At 39.4% G+C, this 12,552-nt stretch overlaps 1 long non-coding RNA gene across 6 annotated transcripts in view; it reads left to right on the plus strand.

The window, feature by feature from the left end:
- LOC101712638 (uncharacterized) overlaps positions 1–12,552 on the plus strand; it is a 313,187-nt gene that overhangs the window by 4,889 nt on the left and 295,746 nt on the right. For all 6 annotated transcript variants that reach the window (XR_015450049.1, XR_015450050.1, XR_015450053.1 and 3 more), the window contains exons 2-3: positions 1,666–1,783; positions 9,494–9,626. This is a non-coding gene — a long non-coding RNA (uncharacterized LOC101712638). The remainder of the gene's footprint in view (positions 1–1,665; positions 1,784–9,493; positions 9,627–12,552) is intronic.

Here is a 12,552-nt window from a genome sequence, read left to right on the forward strand (position 1 = left end):
CTAAGTAGTTTGTAATAAGAGGTTTATTTTAGCTCGGTTCTGGAGGTGGAGAAGAGTTGGGAGCAATGCTACATAATTTTAGGGAAAAATCATTTGATTAGGCCTAGTTCTTCCCCCTACAGGCCAGCTATGGCATTCTGAGACATAATTCCATTTTGGCCTCTGGGCACAACTGAGACCTCAGTAATCCCATGATGCTGTGATGCTCCAGGACAAGACCACACCTGCGGGAGACACCCTGGGAGGAACCAAATCTTCATCTGCATAATTCCTCATTGTTCTTGGCTATCCACCGCCCCCCAGTCATTTGTTACACCTTGTTTATCCCAGTGTGAAGTTCTGAACTCTGCATTTCATTTGTTACATTTGTTTCTCCCGAGGTACTGAATAAGAGGTGCTGCAAGCTAGGGGGTCTTTGTCTTTGCTGGCCAGAGCAGCACTGATCAGACCCAAAGCTCAGCTTCTTCTCAGTCTCATTTTTCTACCTTTTCTGTAATTTGCCTTGTGCTGCCGTGGCGCAGGAGACTAGGACTTAACTGCAGAGGTTCTAGTAACTTCCCCTTTCCCTGTTCCCTACAGAGAAGTTCAAGAGCATGCGCCTATTTGGCTTCTGACGAGGGCCTTGAGCTTCCTCATATCAGGGTGAGGAAAAGGAAAGGGGAAGCAAGTGATTTTCATATGTCCAGAAGAAAGCTACAGGAGGTGCCAGGCTCATTTTGTAATAACCCGGTCTAGACATAACTCATGTAAGACCGCTGTCCTTACCAAACGCTCCGAGGAGCAGACTATAGTGAAGCACACCCAGGGATCCCAGCGGTGCCTCCAGAATGTAAGGCCAAGGGCCTTACCAAATGCTCCAAGGAGCTGGAGTGGAGCACACCCGGGGATCCCAGCGGTGCCTCCAGAATGTAAGACCAAAGGCCTTACCAAATGCTCCAAGGAGCTGACTGCAGCGAAGAACACCCGGGAAGGAACACACCGGACAAGTTGGAAAGTGAAACAGACCTTAGTCTGGCCAGACGGCACTCCCAAAGCAAAGTAGCTTAGAGAGGCGATCAGCCCAGAGTCCGAGGCTCTTTTTATAGAGGGTTGCAGGGAAGTTAACAGGCAAAATTTACAGAAGAGGGAACAAAGGTTAGTGGTCTTACATTTGCATGTTAATTAGCCTGACATGTACTGATAGTCAGCAGATGCTTTGTAGATTGTTCTATAGATAGTGGTGTCCCGAACAAAGAGTTGGATAATTATGGCTGATACAGATCTTATCTAGTGTCCTGGAACTAAGAAGCATCTTTATCTATTTACTCACATTCAATCACAGTTGGGGCTAGGGGAGTTTTATGATTACAGAGTTATGCAGTCCTACAAGCTCATGGGAACTACATTAATTGTTTCATGAGAGTAGAACTTGTAGAGATCCCACAGCCTCTCACCACTCTGATCATCACCCTTGTATTGAGGAAATAAGCCTCAACAGGAGCTTCAGTGGGAATGAAACATATTCAAACCACTGCATCAGGTTAGAAATTATCAACTATGAATGTTCTTGAGATAATTTTAAGGAAGACATAGAAGGACAGTGTATTAGTTTTGCAGGGCTACTGTAACAAATTTCCGTAAGTTGCGTGGCTTAACACAGGAGAAATTTATTTCTTATTCTTCTAGTTCTGGAGGGAAGAAATCCAAAAATCAAGGTTTCCACAGGGTTGGCTCCACCTAGAAGCACTGCGGGAGGAACCATCCCAAGCGTCACTCAGCTTCTGGTAGTTGCCAACAATTGCCGGTATTCTTTGTGCTTCCTGGCTTGTGTCTGTATGATTCCAATCTTTGCCTCTGTCTTCTCTGTATCTCTGTGTGTCCTTTTTTCTTATTATAAGGATACCTGTCATTGGATACTACAGTATGACCCCATCTTAAGTAGTTACAGCTGCTAAGACTCTATTTCCAAATAAGAACAATCTAAGGTTGCAGGTGGACATGAACGTAGGGGACACTATTCATCTAGTTATCACTGAATGTGAATATGCAAGCCTGAGTGTTTAAACTACTTTGTTGAGCGTATATATATATGGTTACTAGGTGAGTTTTTACCTAGGGAAGCATTTGTATATTTAAATAAAAATGGTAAATATAAAGATCATAAATACAGATGCGGGAGTTCAACATTCCAAATACAGAAATGGACATAGTAATAGGTTTACTACAGTAGAAGCAATGATTTGTTACAAAATGAAAATAGTATTTGCCAGAGTAGTTTAGAAAAAGTTAGGTATCTTTTGACTCAGTCAACCCTTTCCATTATCCATCTAGTTATCTATCCATGTTCTCAACTCTTCAGATAAAACTTGAATGATTTAAAAAATACATTCAAAACAAGATGAAAGAAATTAGAGAAAGGGGAAAATTGAGATTAGAAAAGTAAGTCAGGAACCAAAACATAATAGGTCAAGTCCCTTATATTTGCAAAATAGAGATGGGCCAGAATTTGGCTCTGAGTTTTCCAGCAGATTAGTCATGTGATTCCTAGTCCCAATAAGATGAAGAACTTGGTTACTGATGTTTGTTCTTTATATGTAAACAAGGAAATAAGCACTATTTGGTAAAGAGAATTACTTATTTTCATCTTAGAATGTTAGATGGCATATTACTGTAATACTTTGTTATAGATGTTCTCATCTGTAACATCTCAGATAAGCCACAGAGTTTCCTACAAAACATTTTTTGGGGGACAGTTAGGAGTGAGACAATTTTTCCTAAATCCTAACCAACATAGACATAGGTACTAGACAATATCATCCATAGTGTATTATCTCTGTTTTAAAAACTGACACCAAAATAAAAATAAAAAACCACCAGTAGTAGGAAATATGTGGCAAAAGGATGAAAATAACAAGTAGTTAAATAGCCTATTTTACATCTGTGATTTTGGAACATTATGCAAAGAATACTTAAAAAGCATGTACTGCTCCATAAAACTCCAAAATATATTATTAAGTAAAAATAGCAAGTACAGAATAATGGTCTACGATTTTATTTTATTTTTATATTAAAACACAAACCCACACAAGTGTGTGTGTGTGTGTGTGTATATATATATTTATAAATGTTTATATATGTTTACCTATAAGTAAATTGTTGATAAAACTCTAGAAGGATAAGCTCCAAACTATTCATATGGTTATTCTGGATGGTGAGGATGAAATAAAGGTAGACTTTTAGTCTGTGTTATTTGATTTTATATAATGAGCATACATTTGTATTTTATGTATATAACTAAAAGATTGCTTTTACGTGGGCCAGGGATTTAGCTCAGTGGTTTCACTGCCTGCTGTGCAAGCTCAAGGACCCGAGTTCTATCCCCAGTACCAAAAAAAAGATCGCTTTTACAATGAGTACAATAGAATGGAAAATAATACTATTTAATATTGACCAGCCTACCTGCTGTAGTGGTTTCTCTTCTCATCCCTTATATGGCCATGTCAATTCAGCTAATCAGCATACCCAAATAAAATTATTACTACAAGTGTCATAGAACTCACACATAGATTGCAGACAGAGCTAGGTTTAGTTCTCAGTTCTGTCAAAGACTACGTATATGAGCTTTGAGCCTCAGCTTCAGATACATGGCAATTATGACAATACTTGCCTTACTTTGTTGGGTGAAGATTATTTGACACAAATAAGACAATGTGCACAAAAGCTCTTGTGCTTCCCATGACTGTCACTCACCTATAGCAGGCAGTAAATAGATATAACAGAAGACTTGTCTATATTTTAAGAGTTCTCCCCCACCTTGGTTTCCTGTATATAAGTCTTACAAAGTAGAATTAATAGTGTTCAGCATCTAAAGTACCTTACTCATTTGCATTTCACTCTAGCCCTGTGATTTTTTTAGTTACTTAAACTTGTTCTCAGAACTCTTGGCCAATGCACACAAAGGTCAGGGAGAGGAACTGGACCTCTCAGTCCTCCAAGGGTCTGCATTTACCATATCCTCTTCTCTGGAGCTGTTGACAAACCCTTCTAGCTTCTACATCTTAATGCAACTTCTTGGCCTAGATCTGAATTCTAGGTCACATGGAGTTCTTATTGCAACACTGCACTCTCCCCTACTCAGTACTGCTGGCCTCAATAGCAGGGGGCCCATCCATAGGGTTTTCACACCTAAAATTTAACACCACTTCAACGTGTTTTGAAATATCCTTTCGAGAAGTCTAAGGGCCTACAATATTCTTTGGCATCTACACATTTCTGATCTCTTTCAAAGCTCATGAAAACTATGAGACTCCCATTAGAGCTAAATGAATTTTAAGGCAGGTTAAACTTTCTTGGATTTTTCTGATTTGATGACTCAGAGATGAAAAAATGGAATTCATTGTTAGAATTCTGAGGGAGGAAAAAGACAGAATTTGGTTTTCACTGGCATCTCTCAGCTACTATAAATAATGGTCAGGCAGTATTTTCCCAATTGTAAACTGAAGGACAATTTGAAATGACTTCTCTCTCAAGGATTATGAATTATTAGGAGTGATTGACAAGAGATCAATTCAAAGGAACAAATATGTCCTTGACACCTACTATGTATGAGCCAAATACAATACTAGGGACAGTGTTAGCCTAACTTTTACAGAATTGATTGGAAAGGTAAGAAATGAAATAAGCAGTTGTAACATGGGAAAGGGGCCAGGACAAGGACATTAAAGGATGCTGTTACAGAATTTAGAAGGATACCTTAGCCATCTATGGGGTGTGAGGATGGGGACATTCAGCCACAGAAGGTATCACAGGAAAAGAGATGCCTAAACCAGAACCTGAAAAATAAATGAAAGGTGACTGAAATGGGGAAGGGCATAGGGTGCAGAAGGATATTCCAGGCAGAAAGTATCAAATATCTGCTAACCCAATGTGTTGGAAGAGTTTGAAGAACCCAAAGGCAGAAAAGCAGGTGTGAGAGGAGCAAATGTAGATTACTAGAAAAGCCAAATAAGATGATCAATTATCATGTAGATATTGCAAATGCCTAATTATTTCGAAAAATAAAAAAATAAAAAAGTTATTTTACGTGAGCGTCTTTGAGAGAATCACATCATGACACATTTAAGTGCTGAGCTTAAAAAGTGTCTAGCAATGATCAGAGCTACTCCCTTCTCAGTTATACTGTAAACACACACTGCCATTCTTGAAGTATTTAGCACCAGGTTTTGTGTTTGCTGTCATATAGTCCACATTGTGCAGTATCAACATTTGCTTTACTTCAGGACCTGATGTTACCATTTTTTATGATAACCTTATGATAACCTGATGTTTGTTTTTTTTTTTTGCTTAAATTCTTTTATTGGTACATTTTAGGTATACAATACGTTTACATTTATCATTGGGTGCTTGTACCTGTACATGATGAATCTTGGGTCTTATTTTTTCCCCATTACCTGTGCCCCTTCCCTATTTACATAGACTTTGTTTCCATTTTTTTCTTTTCTCATAATTTTTCCTTTCCCTTCTTTTTTTTTTTTTTTCGTTTCCCTTCTTGATGTTATGTTTTTCCATGTGATCCCACCAGTGGCTCATCCTCTGAAAGCTATTGTTCTGATTTTGATGGGAAGGGCATCAGAAGGCTCAACTTGCTTTCAAGTATTTCTTCAATAGGGATACTTCCTTCCTGCTTGGGTTGACATAACAAAAGTAGGAGCATTGTCCTTGGATGTGTATTCTTACATGTGTGTCCCTGGCATGGTGTGGCTTTTTTACTAACTACAGTACAAATGAGTTCAAATTAACTTTTAAACACCTCAATTATAATCTGAGCTCCCACTGGCCTAGGTTGAAATCTCACTGTTGGCTTGTGAATGGTGCTACCCTTTCCTGATATTCCTGATATTGGTGGTGGCCTTGCTAAGAGCACTCACTGTCTGCTGATTCCTTTTGAAACTGATCAGGTACAGAGTAGCACTGGGCTGAGCCCTCTTCCCAGCTGTGAGCCACACCTTTTTCCTGGAATCTAAAGCCCCACCACTCTGCCTACAGTCTAGTCACAGAGCTTCCTCTTAACTTCTGTCCTCAATCTCCAGTCCCCAGGGGCAACGCAGCTCTCCTTCCTCTTCTTTCTGTCCTTTTTCTTCCTTCCCCAACTAAAGCCATGGAACACTTCAGAGATAAAGCACAGAATGGTGCATGATCAGATTGCAATAGCCAACATCTGTTGTCAAGTTAAGATGCTAACAAGGTCAAGCACCTTAATAAGTTTTGCCACCCAAGAACAAGGGAATGATCCCTTTGAAAAATGAAGGAGGAAGTCTTCATTTCTGGGTTCAAAAGAACTTGCAACTCTAAAAGGACAACTGCCTGACTTCTACTCACCCAGGTTTCAAAAATCTTAAGGCTCAGGCCTGCCCAGGGTAGCTTGGGGACAAAGGAAGCTCTGCCACATGGAAGGAAAAGGATAGCCATTTCCCTGTTAACCCAGTAATCTCCCAATATGTTATCAGATTGGCAGAGGCATAAAGTCTAAATTTTTAAGACCAGTCAATATTCATGTGTGAAATACATGAATGGCTCTCTCTATCTCTTGAGTTCTGCATCTATGGATTAAACCAACCACTGATAGAAAATACTCAGAAAAAATTAATTGCTCCGTATTGAACATGCTAAAACTTTTTTCCTTGTCATTATTCCCTATGCTACTCAGCTTAACTGTTTACATAGCATTTACATTGTACTGGGTATTGTAAAAGGAATCTAGAAATTATTTAAAGTATACTGATGATGTACATAGGTTGTACACAAGTACAATCATCTCTCAGTATCCATTGGGAATGGGGTCTAGAACCACTCTCCATACCAAAATCCTTATATGAAATGGCATAGCATTTGCATGTAAACTACCTAACAAAATGTAAATGCCATGTAAATTGTTGAGTTATTTAGAAAATAAAGACAAAAAATACTATACATTCAGAACAGATACAATGCTTTGGTTTTTTTCCACCCCTGAATATTTGGATCTGAAGTTGTGTGAAGGCTTGGATACAGAATCAACTATACTGTAAAATTTTATATAAAGGGACTTGAGCATCATAGATTTTGGTATCCTCTAGAGGTGTTGGAACCCACCTCTCATGGATACTGAGGGATAACTGTGTGCAGAACTGGAAAACTCTGGGTAGTTTCATGTGAATCTAATAGAAAATACAAGGGACAGAGTGAGGGGGAGAATTTTTGAAAATACTCTAGACTTATATGGAAAGAAAAACTCTGGCCCGACCAATTAGGCTCTAAGCGTTTTTGTTTTTGTTTTTTGTTTGTTTTTGGTACCAGGGATTGAATTTGGGACCTTGCGCTTGCCAGGCAGGTGGTGGAACCACTGAGCTAAATCCCTGGCCCTGAGGCTATAAGCTTTTTGACTGTCAAAAATCACCTATAAATTAATTCAGTCAACAAACTCTGAAAATGTTGTAATATGAGTCACACAAGACTACAGATCTTAATAAATAATGACACAGATTGGAACAAGTAATAAGCATCTATCAGAAAACTAGGCAGAAGTTATGAACAAAATTAGAAAGGAGAAAATGAAAACTTGAAAAATTGTTAACAGACTAGTATAAAAAATTCATTTGGCACACAGAAAAAAAGTAAAGTAAAACAATAATTTCATATCACCTTGTGCCAAGCAACGTTTATTTGTACCCAATCACAGAGGATCCTGAATTCCATGTTTAGGAGACTAAAATTTATTCTGCACATAATATGAAGACATATATTTTAACAGAACAGTAACACCACTCAGTTGCTGCCTTTCTTGTTGTGGGGCAAGTAATTGGTCAGTGGGGTATAGGGTGGGTTACAGAAGATAAGATTGCCTGACATAATTATAATAGAGAGGAAACATTTCTAGAGATGTCAGTGTAGGCACACTTTTGGAGATGTGCTTTGTTAAAACCCCTGAGAAAGGACTAAATTACTCACCGACTTCTTCCATCCATTATGCTGTTTCTCATTAGAGCTTGCTGTTGAGTAAAGGATGAGTATGTACCTTGATACTCTATAAAATGATATCATCCAAGGATAGGTTTTTTATTTTAAAAGAAATGTTGTTTTCCCACAAATATTAAATGCTATTAGCATCAAGAATTAGGAATCTGGGGCCGGGGATTTAGCTCAGTGGTTTTGCCTCCTGCTGCGCAAGTGCAAGGACCTGAGTTCAATCCCTGGTACCAAAAAAAAAAAAAAGTTAGGAATCTGTTCGTTTTTCCCCCTCATTGCCTGTGAAACATAAGGAACAATTTTCTTGGCCTCTTTAAAATAGCCAATCCATCCATTTTAAATGGTCCTGCTCATTGCAGCGAACAGGAATTAGGTTTTCTTACATTTGCCTTTACCCCAGGACAAAGAGTTTTCTGATATAAATTTCTTAAAAATATTGCAGTCTTCTTAGAAGGTGCCTTTCCCTAAGTGAACATAAATATTGTCTCCTTCTTTCAAAGAAATAACTGAACAGCAATTCCATTTAATTGGCAATAACATTGAGCAAAAGCCCATTTTTCCTGCCTGGATTTGTTCTGTTTACTTCCTGTTCTAACTGTGTTCTCCAGAGCTCACTAAGGACATAGTGATGCAATGACGATTTACCCTTTCCCCAGCTAAGGCCATCAGCTGTACTCCAGTGATGATTGATTAATTTTTAGAAATTAATAATTAAAAACATGTATTGATGTTGTACAAAAGTATTTTTCCGAACCCTTCCAGGCAGAGCACCAGGTATGAGAAACAGAATATTTGAGTTACAGTGACTTTCTCTATTTCACTGTAGGGATGTACTTTGAGCCAGGCTGATTCTTACTATCCTTAGCTATGTCCTTCATTTTTATAGAAATGGGAGGAAAAGTATTGGCACTCTTGATAGAGATCAGGGGAAGCATGCATTTCAAGATACAGAGTTAATAACAGCATGTAGGAATTCAGGAGTGGAAAAAGTATGGGACAGGACCTTAGGAAATCTAAATTCTAGACTCAATTTTGCTCCTAACTCAACATATGGCTTTCTGGCAACCCCTTTACCCTCACAGGGTTTGACTTTTCTCATCTGTAATCTGAGGAAGTTGAGCTAAGGTCATTTCTAGCTGTGACCTTTTATAATTGTTTTTCCCACCCCCAAATTCAGCATCCATGACAACCTAAATTTTTAGCCTTTTTGTCAAATGGGGGCATCTAGCACGCCACTATTGGGGTAGCACCAACCAAGATGTAAGTCATTGAACTGTGGTGTGTTGGGTCAACCAGAGGAAGCTAAAGCTATTGGAATAGAGGGGTCAAGGGAGAGGGCACCCTGTGGGCTAGGGAGAGAGTGGGTGTGGCATAGAATCTGCTTACAGGATCTTCTTACGCATTATCTCTGTCATTTAAACTTCTCTCATTTTTCACTACTGTCTTATTTTTGTGTTTTATATTATTTGACATTATTCTCCTGACCCTGAACCCTTTCTTTTCCTTACAGTGTTCAGGCTTCAGTGCTCTTGCAAAGGAATTTTTGGAATTTGGAGTCTGAAAGGAATGTATTGTAACTCTTGCTAACTGAAATGTAATGGCAGCCAATCTTCATACTCTGGGCAAAGCCTTGGGAGCAGCAGGTGGGTAGCACTGCTCTGGCAGGAGTTTCTGGCATGGAGTTCCAGGGATGGGATGCTTACACACACCATCCAGGCACCAGCTCCATGTGACTCACACCTGGCTGAGAGAGGAGGACCGAAGGACCTAGCAGGCTGCTCGTGTTCTACCCTAAGGCAGTGAATAGGACAGGTCTTACTTCTTACTGTCTGAGCTTGGGAAGGGCCAAAGGGTACCTGGAGCTACTGGCTGTTCAGTGGGGGATGGGGGATGGAGGGGAGGGAGAGGAAGGATGGAAGAAAGGAAGAAACCTTTGGTTAACATCTCGAAATACTGTCCTACCGTACCAGTATTAATGGATCCATATTTAGGGGCATAAGAAAACAATAATATGATGATAAACTCTTGACGTTTTTAGTCTAAAGCTGTAGCCACAAGAGAATGTTGTTTTCTAAAGTCTAAATTAATAGCAAAATTACAAAGTGATGATGTTACCCAAAGCTTCTGTTTCTTCTCTCTTTTAATGCTTCCTCCTCCTGAGATGGTTCATTAGCTTGGTCTCTTCTGCCCCAGGGGAGAAAACTTGAGATAAATTCAATCATACTAAAATTCTCTGTTTTATAGGAGTATTTAAATATTAAAAGGGGACAGTATGGATAAGTCAGCATTTAATATAAAGGAATGTATCACTATAGATAGACTTGAAAATAATTGTCGGGGAGACATTTTTACCTTTCTTTCCCTGTTGGAGCAACCACCACATGGTTCAAGGTAAAGGAAGGGAAATGGGACTTTTCCCCTTTTCTGAAATCCTGGGATAAATCAGTTAAGGGAGGGTCAGCTTAGAGAAAGCTCTAGCCCCATCAGGCAGAAGTGAAAGGATGGGATGTGGGAGGGTGGGCTGAATAGAACAGCAGTCAGAAAGAGCTGGAAGCTAGGCATGCTGGTGCCTGTAATCCTAGCACTTGGGAGGCTGAAGCAAGAGGATCACTGTGAGTTTGAGGCCAACCTGGGCTACACAGTGAGTTCAAGGTGAGCCTGAAGTATATCTCAAAAAAAAAAAAAAAAAAAGAAGAGGAAGAGAAAAAAAGAAGGGGAGGGGGAGAGGAAGAAATAAGAGGAAGAAGGAGTCAGAGACAGACCTGGCATACTGGGGTATGTGGACAGGTGGAGAAGAAGGTGCTGAGAGTTTCCCTGGCAAGGTTCAAATCAGGGGATAGGAAAGGACATTTATGTGTGCTTGGTGTGTGTTGTGAGCTTAAAGACACAGAGCTAGACTTGGTAGAGGTTCCTGGTGACATGAGGAAGCAAGCAGTCTCTTTAGTGTTCTTAGAAAAACCCTTCCCTGAAAGTACACCATTTATTTTTTTTTTTTCTTTTTCTTTTTTTTTTGGTACCAGGGCTCAAACTCAGGTCCTTGTGCTTGCGCAGCAGGGAGCGAAACCACTGAGCTAAATCCTCAGCCCATTATGCCATTTCTTGATTTTGAAATATGATAAGAATTTATTTTCCAGGATAGCTATTTAGTACATTCCTTAAGTATTAAGCAGAGAATGTCTTTCAGATGTAACTTCTTATCACCTGTATTCTCAGCACAAAAGTTGCAAGCAGTCTTACCTTTGGGATCTTCCAACACAGTTGGATACTTTTATTCTACCTTTGTGCAGCAAAGTGGCCCACAAAGAATTACCTGGAATATTCTTAGGCTCCCACTGTCCTGCCTGACCTGTGCACACCTGGTTCAATGTCTCCTTACTAGACTCACAAGACTTATTATATTTGCACCTGCTTAGCCAAAGGCACATCAAGAGCTAATCTCCAGTTGGTTGGCCAGTGGTGTTTCTGGACTTTGGTACCATTCTCTGGCATTCCTGATTGTGGATGTTTGCTCTTGGCCAGGTATTGGATGGATCTACCACACTTCAGGATTCCCCTTGGTATGTTTGTTATTGCCCAGACATGAGGACTTTTGTTAGGGTTAGTTAAGGTAATGGCAATCAGGAATGGGAGTAGAACCCAAATAAAGGCATTAAAGCTCTGTCTAATTTCCTCCAATTCTCTTCATTAATAAAGATACCATATTTTGGATACTAAATGTTACTTTACAAAAACTTTTTAAAAAGTCTTTGTAAATAGGGAAGGGTGGAGGGGGTGAAGGGAGGGCAGGGGAATGGGGAAAAAAATCAGAACCAAGATACATCATGTAAAGGTACAAGATCCCAGTGATGAATGTAACTGTATTATAGACCTAAAATGTACCAATAAACTTAATGAAAAATAAATAACAACTACAAAGAAAATACACTTGTTTGTAATCCTACCATCACAGATATGAGTTATTGAAATATATAACAGATTTCTATGCCTCCATATTTCTAGGTGGCAAGCCATCAGAACACATCTTCAGAATCAGATACTTCTTATATATCATCAGCCAAAGGGATTATTAGCTCATGGCTAACAAAGCTTTCTTGAGAGACTTTTTCTGGGGTGAAGGGAGGGTTAGGATGAGCCAGCTTCAGACTGGGGGAAATAAACACACTGAAACAAATGCACACATCATGCCAAACTTTGGATTTTGGAAAAAGGATAGGAACAAGCAAACCAGCTAAACACTTAAGAATCCTTGATAGGGAGGTCCTTTCTGAGTAACATTCAGGACAGAGCTTAACAGAAAAGATAACTTCACAAATCCAGTCCAGTCTTACAGACAGCAGTCTTACCTTGCATATAGCAAGGGACAGATTGAGTTATTGGCAAGAGCCTGGGCTTCAGCGCCAGATAGGCCTGAGTTGGGATCCTGGCCTCTATGCTCTCTGGCCATGTACTTTTGAAAAAGACCATATCTTTTTCAACCGTAAAGTCGAGATCATCTTAGAGATTATGGTAATGACTGAAGACAAGACATGTAGATCTCTTGGTCAATAAATGATTTCTCTTATTTCCAAG

The sequence above is a fragment of the Heterocephalus glaber genome, unplaced genomic scaffold, assembly GCF_053883595.1.
Source record: "Heterocephalus glaber isolate CG9 unplaced genomic scaffold, H.glaber_assembly_v1.0 deba00000901, whole genome shotgun sequence".
NCBI classification, from domain to species: Eukaryota; Metazoa; Chordata; class Mammalia; order Rodentia; family Bathyergidae; genus Heterocephalus; species Heterocephalus glaber.